Below are 23483 nucleotides of genomic sequence, written 5' to 3'. Positions count from 1 at the left end.
GCCAGTTGAAGGTGTTGTCATATAAAGGGTCATCTGATTTTGGACTAAAATGTTAAAAAAAGAAAAAAAGAATGAAAAGAAAAGTTTATTCTAAAATTTGAAACTAAATTTAAAAACTTTTCATGGACTTGAAGGCACCAATAAGTATTGTTCAGCAAAGGCCTCTCAATGATGCTGAACCCAAGAACATAGAACATATTTATAAAAAAGTAATTATCTTAGCGTTAAATAATGTGCAAATCCTATCTTTTCATTTTGCTTTAAATATGATTCACTTCATTAGTTTTAGGATTTATTTATATTTTTTAAAAAGGAATATATTTTCATTATCATAATTTACGGTAGAAATCTCTTGTTTTATCCCATGCATCCTCTCCTTTGGTGTCAGAGAAAACCTTTCCTGTGAGCATCCTTTCTATGTGCCTTTGGTGGGGTTGACCCTGTCCAATATCTCACTCCTTCTATAAGGGTTAGGCTCATGACTGAAGCCTTGGCACGGTATGATGAGACCAGTGTCACAGTAAATGTTAGAAGATTAGGCAGGCAACAGAAGCAAGTTTAAATGGAGTTTTTCATGAATTTTCCAATGACAGAAGAGAGACTTGCTAAGATCATAGACCAGTTATTTTATAAGTCTGGAGACGGATACTGATACCTTCCCTATGCTGAATGAAACTTGAAGAAAAAAGGAAAAACAAATATATTGAACTCATGGTAGTTTTAGTATAAAAATAAAATTTAACAAAAAAATTTTTTTTTAAATGGAGAGCTGAGTAGGGATTTTCTGATATCAGTTGAGTTATTAGAAAGAGCAATAACTGAAATTGACTCTCTGATCCTCTAAGTTAATGAAATCAATCAACTGCTTCCCCAACAAACACAAACAGAACTTTTTGGTAATGGGGTATTAATTTAGTCAAGATGAATCTTAATTATTTGCTGTAGAAGAAGCCTGACATATACTATTATAATAATGATTATCATAATTTATCTTTATTTTGTACTAATGGGAAAATGTTCTTTATTGCATTGTAGACCAGAAATCAAAGAAGGAAAGTAGGGAATCCTTAAAAGTTGAGTGAAATAAAGAAAATAAAAGTAAAACTCAATAATGTAAAGAAAAATAAAATTTGGTAGAAAATAATTAGAAACTTCTATTGTACAACATGGTGACTGTAGTTCATAATAATGTATTATATTCTTGAAAATTGCTGAAAGAATAGATTTTAAATATTTTCACCACAAAAATGTGTGTGAGGTAATTCATATATTAATTAGCTAAATTTAGCCATTTCACTATATATATATATATATTTCAAAACAACATGTTGTACATAATAAACGTATATGTTTTATTAGTCAATTTAATATTTTTTTAAAAAGAAAAGAAGAAGAATTGGGAACTAGATTGACAGAATACCCTTTCCTGTCTACAATGATTTTGTCTTTTCATCTTTAGGGCTCTCATTTTTGTTTTTGAGCTATGATTGTCTTATTGTATGTATGGTTATACTGTGTTATTTTTGCTGTCTTAACTGAAATCGTGGACAAGTTCACTTTAGAATCCATTCCTTCTTACTGTATTTCAAATACATTTTGAACTTCTCAGAATTCTGCATAATCAGATACTGCATACATATCTGAGATATCCTTCTGTGATCAATGTGCAGCAGCTTTAACCTATGAAAATTCTACGAAGGCTACGCGGAAGTGTTATGGCTTACTTCTAGATTGAGGAAAATGAGATCACTTATCAGGTAAAATGCTGTTTGTACACACTGTTCTGTATAGACACAAAGATGTGTATGTATGTTTTCATGCATTATTCCAGAACATTACCAGTTTATCTAACATAAGACCAAAAATGTTTTTACACAATCAAATCACAATATTATTTTTATTATTAAGGTATTTTGATAGTTAAAATCCTCCAATTTAATAATAAATATATATCAACCTAATCTTAACTGTCACTGTTTTCTAAGAAGCACTTAAAATATTGCTGTACTTTATCTGTTGCTAATGTCTAATATGTATGTGAGGTTTCATTATGTGAACATCACTTAAGCACTTACATGAACACTTCTCTACCTTTTCTAGTTATAATTCTGTACCTTTCCATGATACTATGATAGCAGTAAAATTAGTTCAGTAGTCCCATGATGGCATTAAAAATATCTATGGAACACTCCCCGAAGTTCCTTTTTAATTAAGATTCTTTACGAATTAGATAATTGAGCATAGACGCATAACATGGCCACTTTCCAAGAACTAACAATACTTATGTTAGTGAACTATGTTACCTAGTAACAAAAGTACCATGGCATTTCCATAATATTTTACTAATATATTCAAGTTGCCCTAAGTTATGATAGCCAAATATATGGCAAAAATATCCATGAATATTACATAACCACCTTTGTAAAAATGCATTTTGTTTTTTCTCTCAAAGTTCCTTTTGTATATATTTCTGGTTTTCTGCTTCACCCTGGAAATTGGTTCTGTGGCACAATAGGTATGCCAAATGGGGAAAAATAAACAATAAAAAGGAATTAATTAGTTATTCTAGAACTAAAAATAAAATTTCTAAAGTAAAGGAATTTTCCTAGATTGGAATTGATAACTGAATAAGCATGACTGAGGAAAGTAAGATAAATCAATTAAAATTATATAAGATGTAAAACAGTAAGAAATAAATTAGAAAGATGAACAGAGACATAGGGGCTTGTTTGATGATCTTGATCTCAAACAGTGCAACAAATGTGTAATTATAATAGTAGAAGAAAAGAAAATTGAGAAAAAATATTTAAGAAACTGTTTTATATTTTCTAAGTTTGATGATAGATGTACATTTGCAGATATAATATGCTTGATAGATATCAAGTAGAAAAAAAAGAAAATAAGCTCAAAGTTAGGTGCATTGCTGCCAAATATTTGAAAGCCAAAGATAAAGTATATATCCTGAAAGTGACAAGATAAAATCAGCCTGTTACATACAGGAGACAAGATTCCAATTAATGGCTAATTTCTTATCTGAATTTGTGAAGAGAAGATAGAAACAATGTCTCACAGTGTAGAAAAGCTATATATATTTGAACTTCTCAGAATTCTGCATAATCAAATACTGCATACACGAGGATGTGTATATATGTTTTTATGCATTACTCCAGAACATTACGAAGAGAAGACAGAAGCATCTTACAGCGTTGAAAAGCCATATATATATATAGTTCAAAAACATTTTGAACTATATATACATATATGGCTTTTCAACGCTGTAAGACATTTCTATCTTCTAATATATATATAATATGTATATATACAAGCTACATATATATGTATATATATACACACACAAATTATCAACTCAGAATTCTATACTCAGCAAAACATCTTTCAATAACGAAGGTGAAATATAAATATTGTCAGATAAAAGAATTAAGGGTACATTATCACCAACTTATTTGCACTACAAGAAATGTTAAGGAAATTTCTGTAGGCTGAAAAATAATGATAGCAAAGAAATGTATATTCTCAAAATAGAAGAAAAAAACATCTGAATAGGTAAATATCTGGGTAGATGAAAAGGATGTTTTTCTGGCCAGGCGCAGTGGCTCACACCTGTAATCCCAGCACTTTGGGAGGCCAAGGTGGATGGATCACGAGGGCAGGAGTTTAAGACCAGCCTGGCCAACATGGTGAAACCCCGTCTCTACTAAAGATACAAAAAAATTAGCTGGACGTGGTGGCATGTGCCTGTAATCCCAGCTACTCGGGAGGCTGAGGCAGGAGAATCACTTGAACCCGGGATGTGAAGGTTGCTGTGAGCCGAGATCTTGCCATTGCACTCTAGCCTAGGAGACAGAGCAAAACTCCATTAAAAAAAAAAAAAAAAAAAAAGGAAAGAAAAGAAAAGAAAAAAGAAAAAAGAAAAAAGAACCAAGTTAAGACAGAGAAAAAAGCAGAAAACATAGGAAACCACCCACAATTTAACCATATCAGTAGTTACATTAATTGTTAATGAATTAATCCAAGTAAATTCGTATTTTCAGAATGAATTGAAAAACAAAACCAAGTTTTATGCTATCTAAAAATAGTATGTTTTATTTTAAAGAAAAATGTAGGTTGAAAGTAAGTGAATATAAAAATATTTTTAATGCAAGCTTTAAGCATAAGAATATCAGAGTAGTTATACTTTAAAAAAACATTTCAAGAAATTAGTTATTCCCAAAAATAAAAAGGGAAATTTCACAATGATATCAGTTCACTCATCAGGAAGGCATAGCACCATGAACATCTATGAATTCAATATATCAGAGCTTTCAGTGGCATGAAGGAAAAATGGACAGAATTAAAAGTAGAGATAGTTTGATAATTATAATTGAAGACATTAGTACCTCTTTCTAAACAATGGATAAAACAACTAAAGAAAAATCACCAACATTTTAAAGGTCTAAATGATACATTAAATATCATCAACTATTTTGATTTCATTGATGTTTATAGAGTACCTCAGTCAACAGGGGCAGAGTGTATATTATTCCAAGGTGCAAGTAACGGATTTACCAGGGTAGACTCTATAAAGACACATAAAGTTTCAATAAATTTTAAGACATTGAAATTATACAGAGTATTTTACTGATACTAATAATATTTAAACATGATGGGATTGAATCAAAAATAAATAAAACAATACAACCAGAAAAGTCTCACATATTTGAACATTAAACAACACCCTTTTAATTAACACATTTATCAAAAAAGAAATCATGAGGGGAATTCAAAATGAATATTAATAGAAACATGACATAAAATTTGTGAGATACAGCTAATAAAGCATTTAGATGAATTAATAGCTCTATAATTCTTTTGTATATATACATAATTTAAATATTAAATATTATTTAATACATCAACTTATTTTATATGTAAACACTCTTATAATACTAAAGAAGTAGAATTGCTGAAAACAAATAATTGAATCTTCCCCATTAACAGCTTAGGAAAACAGAAGAAATCAAACCAAAAGGCATAGGAAAGAATACTAAAAGAATACATAAAAAAGAAATGGAAACATAATTTCAGAAATTAACAAAGTAAAAAGTGAATTATATGAAAAGGTTGACAAAACTATCTCTTGCAAACTTGATCACGAAAAATATGATGAGAAGACACATTGCCAATATCAGGCATGCAAAACAAGAAATAGAAATTCCTAGTTTGTTTTGTTGTTTCAACTTTTATTTTAGATTTGGGGGTACATGTGAAGGTTTGTTATATAGGTAAACTTGTTTCATGGAGGTTTGTTGTACAGATTATGTCAAAACCCAGATATTAAGGCTCGTACCCCAATAGTTATTTTTTTCTGCTCCTCTCTCTCCTACCACCCTCCAAGTTCTAAAAGATTATCATTAACAATTTTATGCTGATGAATGTGGCAACTTAGATTAAATGAAAAATTCATTTAGCACTATTGCTGCTAAAGTTAGCTTCATCCAGGTGTACCATCATCACCAACACCTTGTCTCAGCTTGCTTCCTGCCTCAGGGCTTTTTGGATGCTTTGGTTCCCATACTTCTGCAAACTTGAAAGTGCAAGTGTCTTAATATCCCATAGGAAAACTCTTGACCAATGCAAGATGAAGACAAGGTTCAATAGATAAATATTCTCTTTTCTGTGATTTTCAGGTTCACAACTCTGCAGTCAAATTCTCAGATGCTTCAAAGGAGCTCAGTGGAATCAAGTCCAAATTATTCACAGCTCGTAACATACTCTCCTCCTGGCTTCGTTTCCTTCTCTCACTCTTCCCAGTCCTCTATTCCATTTCCTGGCATTACAGACAATCCATAAGCAAGTTCTCAGGCTCAGGTTTCTGGAAAAAAAATATAACATCAGTGGGACAAGAAAATTTGAGAAATATCTGGAAAACAACAGCTGGGGTTGGATATGACAGAAAATGAACAGATAAATCATTTGCCCATGATGTCCAAGTAACTGGCTCATACCAAGAAAAGTGCAACTCTCCAAATCACTTTCCGTGTTCATCACAACTCAGGTATAGTTCTGATCTTCATCATCTCCACTCAAGAACACAGAGTACTCTCTCTGGAACAATGGCAGGTGTCAATTCACAGGAATAAGGCGAGCTTGTCATTGCCATTCACACTTTATTGTGTAAAGCTAGCTTGCCATTTGAGTTCAACTGCATGAACACTATAATGCTCTAGCAGGAAAGGATTACACGTATTTATGAAAAACGATAAAAACAGTCATTTTAATAAAACCCGAGGAAAAAAAATAGTGAAACAGTAGCAATATATAACTAGATGTTTGGGCACAAGGTTACTTGTAAATATAATACATTCTGGAAGCATATGAGAAATTTTAATTAACTTTAAATAAAGATGCCTGAATTTCAAAAGTAAAGCGTCTTTCCCTTATATTACTATTTTACTGTATTGGAAGTAAATTATAATCAACTTATTTGTACCAGAAAAATAGATTTGGTACTGTATTTTTTTCTTATTTTTTTAATAGTCCAGATTTTTATCACATGATTGTTCTTATCCATATTTTACTTTCCTAAGCTCATAATCTTCAGAGAGTAAATGTTATCATAGAAGATATTTTTTGTATAAATTAATCTAAACTTCTAAACAAATATATTACAATATTTGCAAACTCCATAAATATTAGTTGAAATGCTGAAAAAACTTGGGATTTAAAATTGTTATTTATTTCACTGACGTTGCTTGTGGCCTATAACATTGTTTTTTGTATAAATTTATGAGGTATAAGTATAATTTTAATTTATGGATTATTGCGTAGTGGTAAAATCAGGGCTTTAATGCATCCATTACCTGAATAACATACATTGTACCCCTTAGGTAATTTCTCATCATTTGCTCTCCTCTCACTCCACCCTTCCTAGTCTCCATTTAACGCCTATGTAGGATTTATACATTCTTATAAATTAACTGGGTTTCTGAGTAGGTCTGATATGAGTTCACTTTTATAAAGGAATATCTTTGATGTTTCAGTAACAATTTTCATCTCCAAATTTGTCATATTCAATTGGAAACTCCACATCGAATAATGCAAGAAGTTCATTAGCCCAGGTCGACCTGAAAATGTCAACATACCCTCATTGTATGAGATTAATTTTGTGCTATACATCCGGCAGTGATTTTGGCCAAACTATTATGGAATTATAGATGTCATTAGACTGTTTGAAGACATGCAATTTCATGTTCTCAGCTTACTCCTTAAAGTAGTAACTGTGCAGAAGTCACATTGAGGAAGCTTCAAACACATAAAATGATCTGCAGTGTTCAATTAGTTGTTTCTTCTCATTTTAATGGTCTTATATTTCAACTAGGAAAACCGAGAATCTGTGTAAAAATAGTCTAAGGTTTGTGGCTGCCGTAAGATAATGTGAACTGAAGCAAGCAACACATTTTCGTTGAATCATTCCCAGAGGCTTAAGGGAGCATAATACATGTTAAAGATAGGTAGAAGTGAAAGCTATAGCACAGACTCAGAGCTTCTTTTGAGCCAGCTTACGAGGATAATACATGTCACTGCAAACCATTCATTTGAGCATTGCACTTAATTACACTCCTCAGGGTAAAAGTGGGCATACTCTCATAATGCTTACTATAGCATAGTATTCCAAGCACACATTTTTATGTAATGGATTCAAAATGCCTTGCAGATACTGCATAACTATTACTGTCTTTCTTACAATGGTGGGCTGGTCTGAATTTAATGATAGCTACTATTGGACTCACCTGTGGTGAGCTAATAATTTAAGTTGAGCTTGTTGAATCTTATTTTTTTGTTTTATAACCAAAGTCTATTTTTAATTTGCATATATGTGTGCCATCTGCTTTCACGACAAAAAGGAGGTATCTCAGGAAAGGTTCTAAGGCCAAGCTGCAGTGTTGAAAGGTTTATAAATCTATTTTGATTCACATAAACATTACCTCTTTACACAAAATCTGGCATCAATAACAATGATTTATTATTTTTTTATTTCCAACACGAAGGAATGGAAAAGTTAGAAATCATATTTTATTTTTCTTGCTTGCGGTGCAGTCCTACTTGTCGTCATATTTTTCTAAGTTTAAACCCTAGTTCAGAGGGAATGTGGCTGGTTAATGTAGGTATTTTAAATGAAGATGGTACTTCCAACTCCATGAACATAGAGAATCTCAGCAAAAATCGGTAGAGAAGACCACCAGCTATGTATCCATGGTGTGTCTCTCCCATCACTCACCTCCAAGACTGCCTCCATTTTTTTTACTTGTTTAAAAACAAGAGTTCCTGGGAAGTGTGCTGGTAGCCTGGATAGAGTTGTGAACAAGACTCCTTCAAATGTAGAGTATGTTCTTCTTTGCCACTCTCCATTTCCACCTGTCGCCTAGAACAGGATGGATGTAAATAGAAAATAAATTTTGTTACAGGAGTCCTCAATTGTCTTAGCGGTATGTATTCCAAGACCCCTGGTGGATGATTGAAATCACCAAAATTACCAAATCCTATATACACTATTTTTTCTTCTATACATACATGCCTAATATAAAGTTTATTTGTAAATTAAGCACAGTAAGAGAGTAACAACAATAATAATAAAATATAACAATTACAACAATATGCAGTGTCACTACTCTTGACCTTTGGAGCTATTGTTACATAAAATAAGGGTGACTTGAACATAAGGTTGTGATACTGCAACAGTCAACCTGATAACTGAAAGAGGCTACTTAGTGACAGGCTGGGAGTGTCTGCAGCATGGATCTGCTGAGCACAGGGATGACTCGCGTCCAGAGCAAGATGGAGAGGGATAGCACGCAATTTCATCATGGTACTCAGAACAACATATAATTTAAAACTTATTAATTATTTCTGGAATTTTCTATTTAATGTTTTTGAAGTGTAGTTGATCCTGGATAACTGAAAGGACAGAAAGTTAAATTGCAGATAAGACGTGCTACTGTGGCTGGGCGTGGTGGCTTGCACCTGAATCCCAGCACTTTGGTAGGCCAAGGCAGGCGGATCACCTGAGGTCAGGAGTTTGAGACTAGCATGACCAACATGGCAAAATCCCATCTCTACTAAAAATACAAAAATTAGCTGACCATGATGGCAGGTGCCTGTAATCCCAGCTATTTGGGAGGCTGAGGCAGAAGAATCGCTTGAACCTGGAAGGCAGAGGTTACAGTGAGTTGACATCATGCCACTGCATTCCAGCCTAAGCAACAGAGCAAGACTCTGTCTCAGAAAAAAAAAAAAAAAAAAAAAAAAAAAAAAAAAAAAAAAAAAAAAAGCTACCATATTTTTTGCAAGGCTAAGAGATAATGTTATTTGAAATAATTACAGATGCTTTCAATGATCCTCTAGAAGGATCTGGATTTAATAAAATAAGACTCTAAATATGGGCTTTGTAAACATATTTGTCTGTTAATTTGTTTGTTCCAGTACTTCTGTTTAATGCAACATATATTGGTCAACTTAGTACATCGTTCTAAGATACACAAGAAGTTTGATTTCATTTTCTACCAAACTTCAATGAAATGAAATCATCCAGATATTTTTCATAGCTTACTTTTGCAAATATATTTTTAGTAATGTAGAGTTCAATAAAATTCCAGAGCTAAATGTCTTGTGACGAAACTACAGAAATTAATTAAGTGAAGTTTATAATTTACAGATCTGTTAGTTACACTGAAAATTATTCAATAAAAAAGAAACCATCATTAAGTCAGTCACAGTAGTGGGGAACATGCATCATCACCCTATGGTTCACTACAATATTAATTTTCTTCCATTCATTTATATATATTTATTCAGTATCTTCTGGTATTAGTTCATCAACCATTTTTTAAAAATAAAATGCCATAGAAAGGTTAGAGATGGATTGTCATTTTTTTGCAAGAAATTTACCTTGGAACATAGAGGCACCTCTATTTTTATCTCAGTTTTTTTAGAGGGAGGAGGAAAAAATAAAATTTAATTACAGCATTTGTGCAGACTACAAGATACTGAATGTATCATAAGAAAACAACAGCATTCTTAAACTAGTACTAGTCAATTACTGTTATTTCACAATGTTGTTCATCAGTGTAATAGAACAATGAGAAAAGGAAATACACATCCAGCTTGGATAACAGAAAAAGGAAAAACTTTAGTCAGATGAGGCAAAATTAAATATACTTCCAGATATGGTTTGACTTGGCTGTGTCCCCACCCAAATCTCATCTTGAATTGTAGCTCTCATAATCCCCGCATGTTGTAGGAAGGACCCAGTAGGAGGTAATTGAATCATGGGGAGGTTTTTCCCATGTTGTTCTCATGATGGTGATTAAGTCTCTTGAGATCTGATGATTTTATAAAGGGAAGTTCCCTTGCACATACTCTCTTGCCTGCCACCATGTAAGATGTGCCTTTGCTCCTCCTTCATTTTCTGCCATGATTGAGGCCACCTCAGCCATGTGAAACTGTGATCCCATCAAACCTCTTTTTTCTTTATAAATTTCCCATTCTCAATTATGTCTTTATTAGCAGCGTGAGAACAGTCACTAACTAGGTACACTCCCTAACTAGGTGCTTCATGGAACACCAGTGTCTGAGTGATTTCCAGGGACAAAGAATAAAAGAAAAGCTACCCCAGGTTAGTCAGGAAAGTATGCTATTGGCATTTTGCACTTCATAGTAGAGAGAAATAAAATCTGTGTAAATACTCTACTTAAAATGATTTATGTGCCTTTCAACTCTAAAATCAAACTGTAAGTTATAGTTATAGTAAAAACTATAAAATTTGTAGATTACATGTAATGATAATGCTATAAAGTATAAGAATTAGCAGAGGACATAATACCAAAAAGAGAAGATGAGTATAACGCACTATTAATTTATTTTTCTATTGGTTCTTCTAGATTAGGATTCTCACCATCTCTTTGGTGAGTAGTGAGTGGACTATATTACATTATCATTGTACTGTTTCCATATTAGATGTACATAAGAATTGTATATTGGGATATGTTTAGTTTTATCATATAGAGAAGAGTATTTATATACATTTCTTATGTTTATTATATCCTCATTTCAAGCCCCTTATATACACATATACATGAACTATGTGACTCAACCAATACTTGCAACTAAGAACATACATGTTCAAATCAGAAAAACTTCAGGTAAGTAATGTGCCTTTTAGAGAATATTTACATTAAATAATCTTATTTCCAACTGGATAGACTACATTTTACAGCTGCTGTATGTTCATAATTACACATACACTGTATGTGCAGTGTGTTCCCGTTTCCTTAGATCTGCTGTATTTATTCCCTACTCATCCAACTCATGAAACATCATCCAACTCAACTCATCCAAGTCATGAAACATTGTCCCCACTCATGTGCAAAAAACTTCCCCTGTCTTTCCAAGTTTGTCCAGTGGGTTTGTTTTCTCCTGACCAGTATCCATATCAGGTTCATGTATTTTGAACTTATTCTTCCCTTTCTAAATAATATATTGAAATATTTTTCTCCCTGAAGTGCCTTGAACACATTGGTGATGAATGAGGGAAAGTTTTACTGAAAATCTGGGTGACAAACGTAGATTATGTAAAAGCAAGGTTGATATGGTTTGGATTTATGTCCCTGCCCAAATTCTTCCTCCACGTGGAATTGGAGGAGGGGTCTGGTGGGAGGTGCTGATTATGGTGATTATTCCCTCTTGCTGTTCTCATGATAGTGAATGAGTTCTCATGATAGTGAGTGAGTCACATATCTTTCCTTCCTGAATGGACTCCTGTGACTTGTAGAATGTTATGTGTGGAATCAGTCACTGGCATGAAGCATGACGTTACTTTAAGATAAATCAAAGCATACAAATAAAGCTGGCAGGAGCTAGATTTCCCTAAAGTGCACGAATTTTCCAGAGATATAATTACAGTTGATTTCTAAACTCCATCTTATACGTCAATTTTTTATCTAGCTTGCCTTCCAAGACATGCTTATTGTTGTATGTGGAATAGCATATTGCTATGTTTTATAACTCTGCTTCTCTGGTAAATACAAATGTAATTTTTTTCCAAGAAATATAAGGACCCAATAAAAGTAGTGTGTATACACTTGTGCTTACATGTGACTGTTTACACAACTAACATGCTAATCAACTTCAATTGTGGTATCTCATTTATTTTTTATTTAATTTCATTTGAGGTAGGTACTATTATTCGCTGATGTACACAGATATCAAGCTTACTATATAGACAGAGATATAAATATTGACATGGATGTGACTACCTGTAACTGTCTAGATTAAATCCTTTTCTTCTAATAATTTCTTTTTCAAAGCAACCTGAGTTGTGGAAAGTAACTTGTTTCTAATTTATTATACTTCTCTTGCTCTGGCAAAACTTTCTGGATACTGCTGAATTTAGAAGATCTGCTGAATCTAAAATATTTCTTTAGAACCTTAAGATGTTATTTGGCCTGATTTTATTTCATGTTAGTTCCATTACTATCTAAACAGCCTGTGTGTGATGAGAGTTTGGTTACTGGGGCAGCCATGACTCACTGTGTCTAGCTGTTGGCCACAGCATTATGGAAACTTCTGAGTCTGAATCTGGTGACATCCCATATGTTGTTGACCAGGTTTCCTGTGGTCTAGACAGTGGCCTGAGAGAGGATAATTTTTGTTAATATCTATTCCTTGAGCCATAATATGTAAATATTGCTTATTTAGGTATTTTCAAAATTGTCTCAACACTCTTCAGTGTTTTTGTGTACAAGCTATCATCTTAAGTTACAACAATGAATATTTAGTGTGTGTGCTCATTGTCTAGTCAGGCATGTTCTGGAAAGAATTTCATGAACTACAATACTTGTCACTTTATAATCTTTAGTTTTAACGTTCATATAATTATGTTTGAAAAATTTATAATATGGTAAAATCTGCTAATATTCATGGTGGGGAATTTTATTTGAAATACTGTGTTGTTTAATGACAACTATCTGTCTATCGTCTATCTAATCAAATTGTTTTACTACCAGAAAACCTAAGACACAAAACCAAATATTGATTTAAAACCATCATATGAGACCTGAATTATTTACTTATAGAATACAACTTGTTTTAAATTTCTCTTTAATAAATAATTTACTGCAATTTCATTTAAGTAATTGTTTTTCAGAAACATCTTAATTACCTAAACCATAGTACATCCCAATGCCATTAACGTTTCCGGGGGGAAAACCAACTAACAAAAAACAAATCAGTTTCTGTTCTCTGGTATTATAAAGTTTACATAGATAGATAGATAGATAGATAGATAGATAGATAGATAGATAACATATAAGTAGATATATTCAAGTTATTTATGTAGTGATTTTTTAACTTGATTACTGCTAGGTCCTATGAACTATATAATATGTCTCTTTTTAAAATTGGTAAATTATTATATTCCCCTTAATTATTTCTACTCTTGAATGACTGTTAGAAGTTTCTGATTTCCCTGCACTACTGAGGAAATGCAGTGGAAATTCCTGTACACTGTCAGGGAATCCCCTCTCTTACCTCCTTTTGCCAAGGCAATCCCCAGAAGAAAATTCTACTTAATTTTTAGGAGCACACTGTTTTTTCCAGGAATTCCTTTCCATTCTTTGGAGATCGTGTTATTAGAATCATCAAGGGAGCAGGTGAGTACACCAGTGAAATATACACCAAGCCAAATCAGATAGTTGTACTCAAGTCAGATGTTGTAAGTACAGCAATGGAGTAATGTAAAATGTTGGAAATGGGCCAGAGTTTAAACATACTGGTATTATCAAATGGAGTCTGATATTGTAACTTTAAATTTTAGAATAAAAATTTATTGACTTCAAGATAGTAGAACTGGAACAGATGGGATTTGTTTAATTCAAACACCGGACTTGAGACAATAGAGAATTCTCACAGGCTCCAGGCCATGAAGTTTTGTCTTCCTTGTATTTTAATTTCTGTATAGTTCAAGTACTTATACAATATGACTAGAAAAAAATCTTGATTGACTTAATCCACATAATCACCCTATTTCTATTGTTATTATTTCTGGAACTAAAGAACAATAAAAAGCATTTCTTTATTTCCTGCTCAGAATTGCAATATTTTGCCATTGTGTCATTGATTTCCAGATTAGAATGTTTTCTACCAAAGGTTTTGTGTTGTAGCATATACCTACTAATATTTTTATCCTTCCATGATCACTGCATAGTATTATTTTCTTTACCTTGGGATACATTTTGATTATTATAATATTTAAGATCAAAGGAATTGGCTCTTTGTTTGTGAGGTAAAGTATCTGAGATTGGTAGTTTTATTTTTTTCCTATTTTTGTGAAACAATCTGGCATCTGCAATTGCCAATATCCTGTGGCAATTAGTCATTGCCCCTTTTATTTCCCAGAAGACACAATTCAAGCTTCAGCAAGTTTTCCCTTGCACACGTGTCTTATATTGTTAAGCTATTGGCAATATTTTTAAAACTGTTTGATCATCTAGCTTTTGTCTTCATCTTCTTGTTTCTGGGAAACTGAATACAGTTTTAAAACATCTTCCTTTTCCACTTTGAAATAATGACATCTTATTGATAATGTGCCAATGCTGATGATGAGTAGATATTTGTAAGTATGAAATACTTAAAATTACATTTCAAAATTGGTCACATTAAAATACAATCATTGGAATTTGCATATAGCAGAAATAACTGAATAACTTTACATTAAATGCAATTATTCTGATAGGTCTTTTCTTTTACATTGTCCTTGATTCTCTCACCATTGCATGCTGGGTGTGAGGAGAGGAAGATACCTTGTTTTTTTGGTGTATCAAGAGCAATTATACCTGGGAAGTGTTATGGACACCTGGACTTGATTGAGATTGAGATTTTGAACCTTGAGTCTGAACCTGATGATACTGGAATAAAATGAGACTTTAGGTGGGAGGGTCTTGGAAAGAAGTGAATTTTGCATGTGGAAGAAATGCAAATCATTTGTGAATAGAAGGCCTACTCTGGTGATTTTAAAACATGGTCACAAATTCTTTGATAATCTTCCAGCAAGAGGTAGGGATGTATCCTTCTCCCTTGAATTGACTGTCACAACCAATAAAATATAGCAGAAGATACTATTTGACTTCCTAAGCTATGTCATAAAATGCCATGAAACTTCTACTGTATTCATTGAAACATTTCATTCAGAAGCCTGTCTTAGTCCATTCAGGCTTCTATAACAAAATAACATAAACTGGGCAGCTTATAAACAACAGAAATGTATTCCTCACGATTATAGAGGCTGGAAAGTCCAAAATCAAGATGCCAACAGATTTTGTCTATTGAGGGCCTGTTTCTTTATTCATAGATGATGTCCTGTTGCTATATCCTTACATGGGGGAAGGGGAAAAGAGGCACAAATCCCATTTATGAGGGCCCCTCTTTCATGACCTAATCAACCTCCCAAAGGCCCACATCCTAACCATCACCTTGAAGGTGAGAATTTCAGCATATGAATTATGAGGGGGCACAAACATTCTGATCACAGTAGAGCCTTAAGCTTCCATATAGAAAGACCAACTATTGTAGTGTGACATGCTTCAAGGAGGTTCACATCACGTGGAATTTGTGACAGAAGCCAGGGTAGATCCTCAGTTGACAGCCCCAGGTGAGCCTGGTCTTTGAATCCTCCCAATCTGGTTTTGTCAGACATGTATATGAAAAAGTATCCAGATGATTCTAGGTTGCAGTTACTCCTAGCCATTGAAATCTTCCCTGTTAAGTCTCCAGATACCATGAATCAGAAATAAGCCATTCTTGCTGGCACACTGAATTCTTGACCTACATAATCTGGGTACACAATAAAGTAGTCATTCTTTACACCACTAAGTTTGCTTTTATTTGTCATGCGATAGTTGGTAACTGGGACATGTACTCAGCATAAATCAACATAATGAATTTCAGCACCTATTTACCTATTTCAGCTTTAAAGCTATGATTTGAAATTTCAGGTATAAAATTAATTGAAAAATTTAAAAAAATTCCTGCACATTAATTTACAACATAGTGTATATTTTTACATAAACACGGACATTAAATATTTACTTAATTATAAAAGGATAGCTGTGTGTTTTATTTCAATAACAAGTACTTAATGTTAATCAATGGTTTTATATGAGTTTCTTAGGGCTTATTTACTTTGAAGGTCTAATATGGTTTGGCTCTGTGTCCCCATCCAAATCTCACATTGAATGGTAATAATCTCCACATGTCAAGGTTGGGGCCAAGTGGAGATAATTGAATCTTGGGGGGGTCTCCCCCATACTGTTCTCCTGACAGTGAATAAGTCTCACGAGATCTGATGGTTTTATAAATGGGAGTTCCCCTGCGCGAGCTCTCTTGCCTGCGGCTGTGTAAGACATGACTTTGCTCCTCATTCGTCTTCCACCATGATTATGAGATCTCCCCAGCCATGTGGAACTATGAGTCAATAAAACCTCTTTCCTTTATAAATTACCCAGTCTTGGGTATGTTTTTAATAGCAGAGTGAGAGCAGACTAAAACTGGATGCAAACAATAGAAGTATTTTGTAAGGTACTTAGTATTCAATTGCTTATTTATAAAGAGAGAACACAAGCTGAATAAACATGTTGTCCTCTACTCTCCCTGTTTTTTTTTTCTGACTTCTAACCCATATCTCTAACATAAAGGATAATTACCTAGCATGCTCAATGTAAGTATTTTGAAGTCTTAAATCCGAGAATCTGAACTAAAAACTAAATAATACAAATTTTTTTGTAAAAGATAAATGTCAAAGAACCTCATGATTCAAGTATACACACACACACACACACACAAACACACACACTAGCTTTCAAATAATTTTTACGTAGTTACACACATATTTGCTTTACCTCTAACTTTAGACTTGAAGATTGTCAAATTTGGAAAAGTTTTTCCAAATTATTGAAGACAATCCCATACGAAATTAAATATCAATAAACTTTGAATGATATTAACTAGTGATATAATGTTATCTGAATATTTAAATAAACATAATAAGTTAAATTTACTCAGACATAACTTTTCCTTATTAGTATGACATGGATGTTTTCATTGAGGAAATCTCAAAGCCGTATCACTCTTAGAGGACAAATACATGAAGGCAGACAGATTAATTTTTACCTTTCTTTTGCTTTTGGAAAACAATCCATGGCATCTCTTTTAACATGACCTTCAGATTTGACTTTTTGATTATGTGGTTTTAATAGTTCATTCTCACACCAGAGACTAGGTAATTTATAAAGGAGGGAAGTTTAATTGACTCACAGCTCCACATAGCTGGGGAGGCTGCAGGAAACTCACAATTATGGCAGAAGGCAAAGGGAAGCAGGGACCTCCTTCATATGGCAGCTGGAGATAGAACTGTAAGCAAGGGAAATGCAAAAAACTGATAAAACCATCAGATCTCCTGAGAACTCACTCACTATCATGAGAGTAGCATGGGGGAAACTGCCCCAGTGATTTAATCAACATCCTGCCTCCACACATGGGGATTACATGTCCTTCCCTCAACACATGGTGATTAAAATTCAAGATGAGATTTGGGTAGGGACACAGAGCCAAACCATCAGTGGTCAATGTGCATCTTCCAGTATAAGAATTGCTATAGGGCTCATGAAAAACATATAACTGTTTTTAGTTAGTGGAGTATGAGTATATTCAAATCCTCCATTTGGAAATTTGCAAATTTCCTGCACATGGAAAAAATGTTATTTATGCACAGAGTAGGAAAGAATTGATATTGCACAATGTTGCTGAGCTTTCTTCAGAATCTGAGTGTTGGCATAAGTAAAAAGTCAAATTATTTTGTAATAATCAGTTGTAATAACTCTATTTTAAATATTATAAATTAATTTCCCTTTACCAAAGCCAAATCCATCTTCACAAATATCTGTCTATATCACACAATCAAGAAATCTTATTGCCCGAAGTAAATTTCATTTAAATGTGTGTTGAAACATTGTGTTTCAAAAACCATTAATGTTTTTCTTCACTTTTTGCCATTGAAGATAGTCCTACATTTTTCACTGAAAAAAATACTAAGGAATGTGCTCAACTTCACTCCAAGTAAATTGCATAAACACATACATACCTGCCTACCTCCATAAATATACAAGGTATTTTCTCCAAAATATACTTTATATTAGGGCAACATAAGTATAAAGAAACATCACATATTTAAATGACAAATAGAAATAGCATAAGGTGAAAATAAACCTTAAAGTAAGCATCTTATGCTTTTAAATACAAATTTTCAAAATGTTCATGTTTTTGTAATAAAAACAATATGTTATAGGGAAATAGAATAGGCCAGAAAAAAATAGTGAAACCTAGTTTTGTTATGTGTTTAACTGTAGAAACCTAGAGTAGTTTCTCAATATCTGAATGTCCCTTTCATTACAAAATCTTCTGTCAGGGTTGTTGTGTGAATTTATGAAGGACAGGGACATAGCAGAGGGCCACATATAGGTACCTTCTAAATGAATGTCAGCTTTTTTCTGTTTTTCTTCTCCGTTAGAACAGGACCAAAGTATTGATCATCCTTAGATATGCTGGTGTCTTGAAAACAGTGACAGAAAATACATGGCTGTACTTTACACTGATTTATTATCCAACTTCTATGAATTTTTTTTTAGAATTTTAGTAAGATATTTTAAGTAATTTTCATTTATGTTGTAAAACAAACAAGCTTATCAATTTATAATATAGGGAATACTTCAGATTTTAGTGCTGAGTTGAATTTATTCTATGAATTAAACTAAATTGATATGAAGATTGTTGTAATTTAGAATAGTAAAACTTGTGAAAAAAGTAAATACATGTGAAAAAGTCAATAAATAAAGCAGAGGCATATCTAATTAATTTTAAAAGCCTCCTTCCTTTACCTTCACCCTTAGTTACGCATATTAAAAAAATACCAGACTATGCAGACTAACACTATGATTAATCAAGTTCTACATTTGAAAGGAAGCCTGTTAAGTTTCTGTATAAATTATTCTGCTATTTGCTATCCTAACATTGATATAATTATACCTTCCTTTTTAAATTTACCAATTTTATGCAATATTTATTAAGTTGTTTTTATATAAGATGAGGAATTTAGTATACTTATAATTTCAGGACTCTCTCTTCAACTTTCCAATTTTTGGTAGTTATACAATTTTTGTTTTTATTCATTTATTCATTCATTCATTAAAAAATATTTAGTGAGGCTGGGCAGGATGGCTCATGCCTGTAATCCCATCCCAGCACTTTGGAAGGCTGAGGTGGACGGATTACCTGAGGTCAGGAGTTTGAGACCAGTCTGACCAACATGGAGAAACCCCAGCTCTACTAAAAATACAAAATTAGCCGAGGCATGGTGGCACATGCTTGTAATCCCAGCTACTCGGGAGGCTGACACAGGAGAATCGCTTGAACCCAGGAGGTGGAGGTTGCAATGAGCCGAGGTGGCGCCATTGCACTCCAGCCTGGGCAACAAGAGCAAAACTCCATCTCAAAAAAAAAAAAAAAAAAAAAAAAAAAATTAGTGAGCACACTATGTGCCACTAGCTTCTAGTTATAGTCCCAGCTTCTAGGACTATAACAGGGAACAGCACAGACTTGGTGCCTACTGACTCGGAGCTTGAATTTCAAGGGAAAAGACAGATAATAAAAATAAACAAATGAATGAAACCACTACACAGTGATATAGCAGCCACATCTTCTAGCCTTTACAGAGAATATTGATGGTGCCATTTTGAGTGATAGTTGAGCAAAATCTCTCTGGAGTTAATATTTAAACTGAGACCTGAAGTTTGAGAAGGAAACAGGCAAAGACCAAGGTCACAGAGCATTCCTGGTAAAGAAAAATCCAACTACATGGCAACATCTCAAAGGTGACAAAAATGTGATAATGTGAGGAAGATATTAGAAGATGAGGTTCAAATTGTTTTGTAACAATTTTGTCTTTGTCCCTCTACCCTGGGCCCTATGTCTATATATGTGTCCTCGTATACGTATGTGCATGCGTGTGCCCTTTAAAATACATGCTTATATTATTTTCACCTTGTCCACCCCAGTAATGTTTTCTTTTTTTCTAATATCTTTTGCAAAAACCACTTATTTGTCTCTCATTGATCAGAACCGATTCATGTGATTGACTAAATCTGGAATATAGGTTGATGCTTGGAGCAGAAAAGAAATCAACCTAATTTGAACAACATGGGAAGATTGGAAAACTATTGATTCTCTAAAGGGCGATTGATGAATTGTTACTACAAAATGGGTGAATGAACCCTGACCAATGAGTGGTCACTACAGAAGTCCTGAAACATCAAAGTAGGCATGTCAGTAGGCAATCAGACTTCAAATCTAGCTATGAGTTGGAAACTTGAAAAATGGAAGTCATCAAGAGATAGATGATATTTAAACAATGCAGAAAGTTTAAATCAAGTTGGAGAGATGACAGAGAATAATAAACAGCACATTACCTAGCCCTGTGGAACTGTAATATAAAGCTTGGGTATATGTTAAGAGGTCAGTAAAGCAGTTGACAAAAGAATATCTCACTCATCTGTATAGCTGGTAATCAGGAGGGGGAGTTACATTAGGCTAAATTCTTCTATAGACTTTATAGAATCCTTTATAGAACCTTCTATAGGTTCTGCCTTTAAATGTCCCTAGGATCATTCCCTGTTCTTCGTGAATGTTCACTTAGAGTTTAGTTTCTCTAAAGTAGAGTTGGGAAGGATGACTCTCTCCAATACAATGATCTTGCATTTGTTTTGGGTTACACTGGTTCTACTCAGTTGCTCCTTTAATCCAATATCAGTGTTATGCTCTGGAAAGTCCTCAAAATTAGTGCAATGAATTAATAGCACACTTTCTTGCTTTCCAGAACTATGTTTTGGATTTACACACCTTAAAATGAGTTTTTCTTCATTTCCACAGGATATTGGGAGGGAAGGAGGTAAATTCCTATCCTCAACCTGACACTTTCCACTAGTAGTCCAAACGTTACTTCTATAAAATAATTTCCTGAAAGTCCTGTATTGTTAAAAAAAGTCCTGCTGTGTAAACCAAGTAATAATTTCCCCCTGGAAATTGAAATTAAGGATAAACAATTGAGTGAAATTAACACTTAACTAATGTGTTTTCTTTCTAATTTATTAAATATTTTAGAGCTTTGGAAGCAAAAGCAGCAGCTCTTTTATAACTTTCCAGAACACTTTTATTATAATCAACCTATTTTATGTAACACTCTGATGTTCTTAGTTTTACTTGTAATTAGACTTTTGCCTCTCTAATTGCACCAAAATAGTAATAAATGTTTTTAAAAAGATTTTATCTCTTTGAAAAGAGAATGAATTTATCCATTAGCTTATTGGCATCCATCATCTCATAGAGGTCAGTTCGCTTAAATATTTTGGATGGAATACATCTTCCTAAGTCGGTTTTCTCTTAAAATGTTAGGAAAAAAGCCTTCAAGACAACTACCACAGAAGTCAGATACTTGCTTCAAATGATGCTATAGCATTGTTACTAGTCCTAGTATTATAAAGTAAATGAAAGGTATCATAGAAACAAGTACACAGTAGACACCCAATCCATATTTGCTTACTCTTTTAAATAAAAGGCAATATCACAAATAAGTTAATTGATCTCTAGCTGGAATGTTGTCCTTATTAAATAGTTTCACATTCAAACTAAAAAAACATTTCAGAATTTGATATGAAACCCATGCACATGGTTTACATTCATTTAAAACCATATATTTTGCTCAATTGTTTTTTCATTTCTTTTCTGGCACTGCCTAAAACCAGACGATATTACACTACAAAAAGCGAATTGGTTACTAAGCCTTTCCAGCTGTGAAAAAGGAAATAAAATCCCATACTTCCTAGACACTATGTATAAGAAAAACATTTTTCATGGCAAGTAAATATATGCTATGGCTCTTTACCTCCAGGTGAGTGGTCTTATTTTAAATTTTTAAAATGATTGTGACACGAATGAGATTTCAGCTAGGCATATGGGGATATTGTTTGATTTTGTGGCTAATTCTATCTTTTCCTTATTCTTTAAGTAAAACTGGATTTTTTTTCCTGTATGATGAGTTGATGGTTTCTAGTATGAAGCTGGCACAATAGCCCTAAATTATAAATAGAAATACATCAATTCTCATTGAATCTCTTTTTTCAATAATATAATGACATTAGCATGTTATGTCACTTTTCTAAATCCAGTTTCCTTATCTATACATGTGATTAATAACCAAATGATATCAAACCCATTTTGTGTGTGTGTATGTGTGTGTTAAAGAATATAACTCATTGATAGACAGAGAGCAGACTCACTGCAAATGTTGTTGCTGTTCTTATTCTTGTTCTTATTATTTTTCTTGTTCTATAAAAAGGATGTACAAATCAATGTCAGCCTTCATAGGATCTCTTCCTGGTTTTAACTTTGTCAGAATTCCATATATTGGTGTTCAGATGTTCTGGCTGGAAATGTATAGCCATAAACTTTTAGTGGACAAATAAGTAGACTTTGATAAAGCTGCAGCATCCTGTTGTTTTGTAATAAGCCAAAAGAAATGGTAGCCTGCAAGAATGAGAAATTCATCTGTCTCCTGTGTTGTATATTTGGTTGCTGGGATACCATGTCTTCTTTGGAACCATACTCCGTTTAGAAGACACATCCTTCAAGATCCTCCTAGAAAAAGAGTACATAAAATGAACTTTTGGATCTAGCTATATCTGAGGTTATTTTTATGTTGCTTTCACCCTAGATTAATAGTATGGATGGTATATTAGCACCCTACTGCTATTGTAAAATATTACCACAAAGTTGATGATTTAAAACAATACAAATTTCTTTGTATTGGCCTGGAGACTTTTGCTTTGAGAAAGCCTCCTTTTCAAGTATTTTCCAAAAGGATACCTGTGCCTGGATCTCCTACTATGACCTTGAGCCAGACTGGTAAACCTGACAGCATTACTTAACCTTCTACTTACATGGTAGTTCCTTCCATTGCAGAACGGGACATAGAGCCCCTGGATGACACTCACCAGTTTAATACACTGTCTGTGTGGTCCAATGTCCACCCTATTTACATCTATTCTATGAAGGAAAGACAGCAATGGGGCCCCAATCTATCTGACTCTGATAAACCCCTCTATTGAAATGCTGTAATTGTTTCAAGTTTCTGAAAACTCCATAAAATACATTTTCCATATTGCATTAAAATTTCTGGTTTCTGTTTATTTTTCCCCTATTCTTTCTACCCCAGAGTAGGAGAATGGGAGAGGGACAAGGTGGCTGTGGTAATAAGGGTGGAGTTAGGAAGGGGAAGCCACAACTTAGTGTTTTAAAACAATACAAATGCATTATCATGCAGTTCT

The 23483-nt window shown here is 33.4% G+C and overlaps 1 long non-coding RNA gene across 1 annotated transcript; it reads right to left on the bottom strand.

The window, feature by feature from the left end:
- Window positions 1-5219: 5219 nt before the first annotated feature.
- LOC129052386 (uncharacterized) lies at window positions 5220-22827 on the bottom strand. Its single transcript, XR_008517391.2, has 4 exons — window positions 22437-22827; window positions 12586-12686; window positions 8279-8422; window positions 5220-5872 (listed from the first exon to the last, which is right to left on the bottom strand). It is a non-coding gene; the product is annotated as an uncharacterized LOC129052386 (long non-coding RNA).
- Between the last annotated feature and the right edge of the window lie 656 nt (window positions 22828-23483).

This window comes from Pongo abelii, chromosome 22, assembly GCF_028885655.2.
Source record: "Pongo abelii isolate AG06213 chromosome 22, NHGRI_mPonAbe1-v2.0_pri, whole genome shotgun sequence".
Taxonomy (NCBI): Eukaryota; Metazoa; Chordata; class Mammalia; order Primates; family Hominidae; genus Pongo; species Pongo abelii.
The sequence above is the reverse complement of the archived record's forward strand: the minus strand, read 5'-3'. Positions and strand labels throughout refer to the sequence as shown.